This window comes from Cebus imitator, unplaced genomic scaffold (assembly GCF_001604975.1).
Source record: "Cebus imitator isolate Cc_AM_T3 unplaced genomic scaffold, Cebus_imitator-1.0 Scaffold560, whole genome shotgun sequence".
Lineage (NCBI taxonomy): Eukaryota > Metazoa > Chordata > Mammalia > Primates > Cebidae > Cebus > Cebus imitator.
The window spans coordinates 825,254-831,980 of NW_016107875.1; the positions used below are offsets into that span (position 1 = coordinate 825,254).

The 6,727-nt window shown below is 40.5% G+C and overlaps 1 protein-coding gene across 2 annotated transcripts in view; it reads right to left on the reverse strand.

The window, feature by feature from the left end:
- FBXO34 (F-box protein 34) overlaps positions 1-6,727 on the reverse strand; it is a 91,032-nt gene that overhangs the window by 8,862 nt on the left and 75,443 nt on the right. Inside the window, exon 1 of one of the 2 annotated variants that reach the window (XM_017515811.2) lies at positions 1,144-1,223. The exons of the other annotated variant lie outside the window; for it this stretch is intronic. The gene's annotated coding sequence lies outside the window, so the exon portion shown is untranslated. Of the gene's footprint in view, positions 1-1,143; positions 1,224-6,727 lie in introns of those variants that run through there. 2 annotated transcript variants of the gene reach the window in all.

A 6,727-nucleotide genomic window follows, 5' to 3' on the forward strand; every position in this document is an offset into this window, starting at 1 on the left:
AAAGAAGGGGGGGACACCAGCATCAGACTCACCTGAGGGTATAGGAACAGGTCAGAGAAGTCCTGATTTTCTAAGCTAAGCCCTGAGGGAAGATACACTAAGTCCTAAGCCATTCAAAAACAGATAATGCTTTCAGGAAATTCAGGTAGGTAAGAAATAGTGTTAAGAGTCTAGAGTCTAAGTTAGGTGCTAAACTTAGAGAGATGACAAGTAAATGGGTTCACAGGAATAACAAACAGGATTCTAACTGCTGGCTGAAAATGGAGGATGAGGGAGCAGAATCAAGGATGTGTCCTTATCTTATGGCTTCAGCAACTGCATGAAATGTGATGCCTTTCAGTGAGATGGTGACAGGTGGCTAAGCATACTTGGAGCAGGGGAAGCAGAGGTAAATTCACTTTAATAAATGTTGGCCTTATCATTCTCAGCAAATTAACAAAGGAACAGAAAACCAAACACCACATGTTCTCACTCTAAGTGGGAGCTGAACAATAAGAACACATGGACACAGGGAGGGGAACATGACACACCAAGGCCTGTGGCGGGGTAGGGGGCAAGGGGAGGGAGAGCCTTAGGACAAATACCTAATGCATGCAGGGCTTAAAAGCTAGATGACAGGTTGATAGGTGCAGCAAACCGCCATGGCACATGTATACCTATGTAACAAACCTGCACGTTCTGCACATGTACACCAGAACTTAAAAAAAAAAAAGTACAGACAAAAAAAATTAATGTTGGGTTTGAATGCCTAAAAGATAGAGATACCCAGAAGGTGAACTGATTCAGGTCTGGTCAAGAGAAACAGGAGGAAAGGAAGAAGACAGTTGTCACAGAAACATTACAATGAGGAGAAAGTTTTCTGGAAAGAGATAACAAGTCCTTTTCCAAAATTTTTCACAGTGACCATCTATTACTTTCATAATCAGAAAAAACGTCAATAAAAGGAGGGCACAGTCAGCAGCAAGGTCAAATAAAGAATTGTGCCCACTTGGTGATAAAAACCCCTGGTGACCCTGCTGTGAGGAACTGCAGTGGACAAGAAGGCAAAAGTTCATGGTGGAGAGGTGACTAGGAGGTAAGAGTGAGCACCAACTACAGCAACTCTCTCACTAAGCTTGGCAATGAAGAACGGTCTCTACATACCTGTCACCTTAAATGCTTTCCAGGAATATGGTGAGATGTAACAGTGAACCTGGTATAATTGGAGCAACTTTATTCCAGTAAAGGCCCAAATCCAGCATTCAGTATTTCCAGTATCCCCTTTAGACTCTAAGTTCAGCTAAAAAAAAAGAAAAAGAAACCAAAAAAACCCGAAAAAACTCTCACCTAAATGAAGCCATAATAGAAAACTAAACTTTGCTTTTTAAAAAATGTACCTGGATAAACCCCAAAGCCTCAAGAGTCACACTAACTTTTGTCCGCAGAGAAGTAAGATGAATTGAATGGCAATACATGGTCAGAATAGGGGAAAGGATGAGATTTCTCTTAGTGCTAAATAGGAAGCCACAACATCAAAGGCAGATGCCGGTTTTCTAACTTGTTAGTCTTCAGCCTTGCCTATCAAATCAAGTTAGAAGATAAGGCAGTTCATGTTTCTTTCTGTTTCAGTAAAGGCAAAGGAATGCTAATTCCAAAAAAGAGTGTTTATTAGCATACGAGCCATTCTTTATAAAAATTGAAGTGATAATGGCTAGGCACATGGCTCACGCCTGTAATCCCAATGCTTTGGGAGGCGGAGGTGGGTGGATCACCTGAGGTCAGGAGTTTCAGACCAGCCTGTTCAATATGGTGAAACCTGTCTCTACTAAAAATACAAAAATTAGGTGGGTGTGGTGGTGCATGTCTGTAATCCCAGCTACTCAGGAGGCTGAGGCAGGAGAATTGCTTGAACCTGGGAGGCGGAGGATGCAGTGAGCCAAGATTGAGCCATTGCACTCCAGCTCTAGGTAACAGAGCAAGACTCTGTTGTGGGTGAAAAAAATCAGAGGAATAAAAATAGAATAGTATATAAAGGCCCCTTCTCATTACATAATACTTGTAGGGAGGAAAAAAGAAGTATACAGTAAGGAAATTCATCATTTGTTTCTTAAAAACTGTAAAAGCTGGCCAGGCATGGTGGCTCACACCTGTAATCCCAGCACTTTGGGAGGCCGAGGTGGGCAGATCACCTGAGGTTAAGAGTTTGAGATCAGCCTGACCAACATGGAGAAACCCTGTCTCTACTAAAAATACAAAATTTGCGGGCATGGTGGCACATATTTGTAATCTCAGCTACTCGGGAGGCTGAGGCAGGAGAATCACCTGAACTCAGGAGACAGAGGTTGTGCCACTGTACTCCAGCCTGAGTGACAAGAGCAAAACCCCATCTCAAAAAAAAAAAAAAAAAAAAAAAGCTTTCAGAGACCATCTTATGATAGCATTCTTCACTGGACCATTGTACTAACAATTAGCAACTTCAGCAAAGTACTGCAGATTTTATATATATATATATATATAATGAAATCTTTGTTTTTACAAATGAGGAAGCACAAATAAAGTGAATTCTGAAGCCCCATTAAGATTAGAATTAGATAGGAAATACAGTCTCCTGGATCTATACTTTCCCCCTATGAAGGACAACATATCAAAAACCTATGTTAAATTATAACACAAATAAAATTAAATAATTCTGACAGCATCTATTCCAAGAGTTTTTATCTTTCAACTTAGGTCAGTTTTTTATAAGTGCCACATAAAACTTCTACACAGAGCTGTGATGCATTAAAGCAGACATATCACATAAACCATACTAATCTAAAAGCATATAGAGGCTGCTTCCACGGCTATTAAATTGGAAAAAATGCCAAGACCAGGAGGGTGTGAATATAGGCAGAGGCACAAGAAGAGACATCCTCCTCCATAGGTCTCTAAGCACTGACAGAAAGAATGCATCCAACTCCCACAGTGTGCCTTTTTTAAAAAAGGAAAAAAGGGAAAAAATAAGCTTATAGGTTAGAAAATGCAGTATTTCTCAAATTAAGTCTCAAAATATTGGATGATGACTTTTTTGGGGAGGCAGTCCACTACTTTTTTTCTTTTTAGGGACTATTCTCTAAAGCCAATTCATAGAACTTCTGAATTTTGTCTTAGGAGGATTAGGTGGTTAGGGTTAGTGGTGCAACAAAGAATCCTTTATTGTCTGTTAATAGATACTGAATAATACAGAGAGTGGCCTTTGGAAACACATGTATGGTTTTCAAAAACTCATCGCCCATAGCTTCCATTTTAAAATTCACAATGGTATTTAAATACAGCACCTATCTGCTTCACAGTTATCTATAATATTGACCAAATAAAGCTAACTTCCAGAAAGTACTGTAAGGTGTATGATAAGCTTGATGGGAAAACAAAACATATTAAGAAGAAATACTGACAAGTTGGGATGACAGCCACTATGTTGCTTGTCTATTGCATTTACAACAAATGCAACACCCAGCATAGTTTGACAGTATTAAAAACAGAAAATTAGTAATATTATGCAAATTTACACAGTTCCCCAGCCTGCTTTTGTCGGAGTAGGGAAGAGAACAAAAAAACTTTTGCTTAGGCTGTTGTGAATCATTAAATAACAGTTCAGCATAGAGACAAAATGAAGTAGTCTATTTTGTTAAACTTAATGATGTTTACGTAAGTTAATCCACAGTCATTTCCTATTGCTCCTGTGACATAATGCCAAACACCCACAAAACTCCAGCATATCACATTTACCTGCTACGCAGGCAAATGAAAAGCCTACCACTGATAAATGCCACTAGAATGAAGATCAAAATGCAGATGAAAACTAATAAAAAGTTAAAGTAAAAAAATTATTAATACATTTTGAAAAGTATATTGAACATTACCAGGAAATTTTAATTTCCAATAATTTTCAGATATTCAGAGTTCCTGTTAACAACTCTGTTGCTTATTTAACCTATTCTAGTATTTTTTACAGAAAATAAAACTCCTACCCCTTTGCATAGCAAACCACTGATTCCTTGAGTAAGCTAGCGCTTGCTTTTACTTTGAAATCAATCATTCTTCCATATGACAAAGATACTTTGCATGGTCAAACTTTAGTGAGGCTTCTGAACTTTCTTCTAGGCCCATCTGTGCACTTCCTCATAAAATTCAGTTTTAGCAAAAGACGCCCCTCCCATCTTCAATATCTGATCAGGTTGTTCATTCACCACCATCCCCCAGGTGATGTCTGATCACCCTGGCTTGTCTTCAGCAAGAATCCTGTTAGATGGGTTTAACTAGAATCCCCCTTACTTGAAATGTTTGCTCTTAGCAGTTTACCTTTGACCCCTACCCTGCTCCTTACCCATGCTGTATTTCGAATTGAGCCCAATCTCTTTCCTCTGCTGCAAGACCCTGTTGCAGTGGTCTCTGTACTTACTGAGATAGTCCTGAATAGTCTTCTTTGCCAACCTTTAACAAGTATCATTAAATAGATTTTTGTCTTTAACATGTATTTTTACGTAAACATAAATTTTTAAAAAAATTTAAAAATTGCAATAGGAATTTCTGACATCACTTAAATATGCAGTACTTTCAGAGTTGATCAGAGCTTTAATATATACCCTATTTGACCAAAAGGTAACCCAAACATAAGACTCTCTTCAGGGATAGATTCTAAAGGCTAGCCTCGAATACAGTTCAAAAATCCATTACGTATAAAATAACATTTGATATGAAAAGTAAAAGAACAGCTACTAATTCTAGAGTATAAATGCAACCCTACACTGCCCTTGTCTGCTGCCATATGCACAAATCCCTGGACTGGACAATGACCTTAGGCCAAGTACCTAACACACACCAGCTGGGCACAGGCTGGCCCATTAACACAGTTGTAGGTAACTGAATTTTAAAATGGCTTAACCCTGGGAAAGAAAAAAAGAGGCTAAAATAAAAATTCAGCATAGGTCAGTCCTGGTGGTTCACACCTATAATCCCAGAACTTTAAGATACCAAGACAGGAGGATCCCTTGAGCACAGAAGTTCAAGACAAGCCTGAGCAATATAGGGAGGTTCCCTATGTACTTCCCCCACCCCACCCCACCCCCCCCAAAAAAAACCAGGCATGGTGGCATGTACTTGTAGTCCTAGCTATTTGGAAGGTAACCATGGGATCACTTGAGTCCAGGAGTTAAGAGGTTGATCATGCCACTACACTCCAGCTAGGGCGAAAGAGAGAGACTTGGTCTCAAAAACAAGCAAACATTGGTAAAAATTCAGGGTAACAAGTACTAGCGCACTAAGCAAAAGAGTTTGCTTGCAAGCCAGGCACAGTGGCGCACCCCTGTACTCCCAGCAACTGGGGAGGCTGAAGTCGAAGGGTAGCTATAGTCCAGAAGTTCAAGTCCAGCCTAAGCAATGCAGCAAGACCCTGTCTATAAAAATAATAATAGACAGTTTGCTTGTAGCATCAGTGTAGACAAAAGAGCTGGTAAGTTAACGGCTTCCATCAGCAATACTGAGTGGGAGTGAAGGGGTTAGGGAATTACTTCAGAAATAGGCCCCACGGTGTTTACCAAAGAAAGCCAAAGCCACTGTCCTGCCTACCCACCTGTTTAGTAACTGTTCCTCCTTCCACACACCTCTAGAATCTGCTGAACCAAGACTGAAGTAGCAGTCTGTGCACTGGTTAAGGTACACTCGGTTAAGAATTACTACTTGTAAAGAAATTAGATTGGCTGAGTGCGAAAGCTCACCATCTGTAATCCCAGCACTTTGGGAGGCCGAGGCAGGTGGATCACCTGGGGTCAGGAGTTGGGAGAGCAACATGGCCAACATGGTGAAACCCCACCTCTACTAAAAAAAAATACAAAATTCGGCTGGGCACAGTGGATCATGCCTGTAATCTCAGTACTTTGGGAGGCTGAGGCAGGTGGATCACAAGGTCAGGAGATTGAGACCAGCCTGGCTAACACGGTGAAACTCGGTCTCTACTATAAATTAGGCGGGTTCGGTGGCATGAGCCTGTAGTCCCAGCTACTCAGAAGAATCGCTTGAATATGGGAGGCGCAGGTTGCATGAGCTGACACTGCGTCACGCATTCCAGCCTGGGCGACAAAGCAAGATTCTATCTCAAAAAACAAAGCAACAACAAAATAATTCGCCGAGTGTGATGGTGGGCGCCTGTAATCCCAGCTACTCAGGAGGCTGATGCAGGAGAGTCGCTTGAACCCTAGAGACGGAGTTTGCAGTGAGCCAAGATCGCGCCAATGCACTCCAGCAAGGGCAACAGAACAAGACACTTTCTCAAAAAAAAGAAAGAAAAGGTATGAGATTTATGGTCCACAGAAAAATAAAAAAAATTGCTGCTTTGGTGCCTGTTTTTGGAGGTTACCAAGGTAAATTTAACTACTGGGGTTAAAAATGAGCATTCCAAGGGGTACTGTGAGAAATAAATCTATACTACAGATAAATCAATCATTGGGTACCAAGAACCCAAACTGTAATGCTACCTGGTATTCTTGTCTTATCCTTCATATAAAACTATTTCTTAAGTACACAGAGGGAGTCTTCATCTTTGTTTATTATTCTGCAGAATCTGACAAAACGTGGAATTCCTAAAGCCATATATCAAGTATAATGGCTTATACAAAGTATATGGAATACTTAGTTTCAAGGTAAAACTTGGGCCTTTAGAACCAGGTTAGCACAGATCCAGGAAGGGGCTTGGGGAAGGTGATTAAAGGAG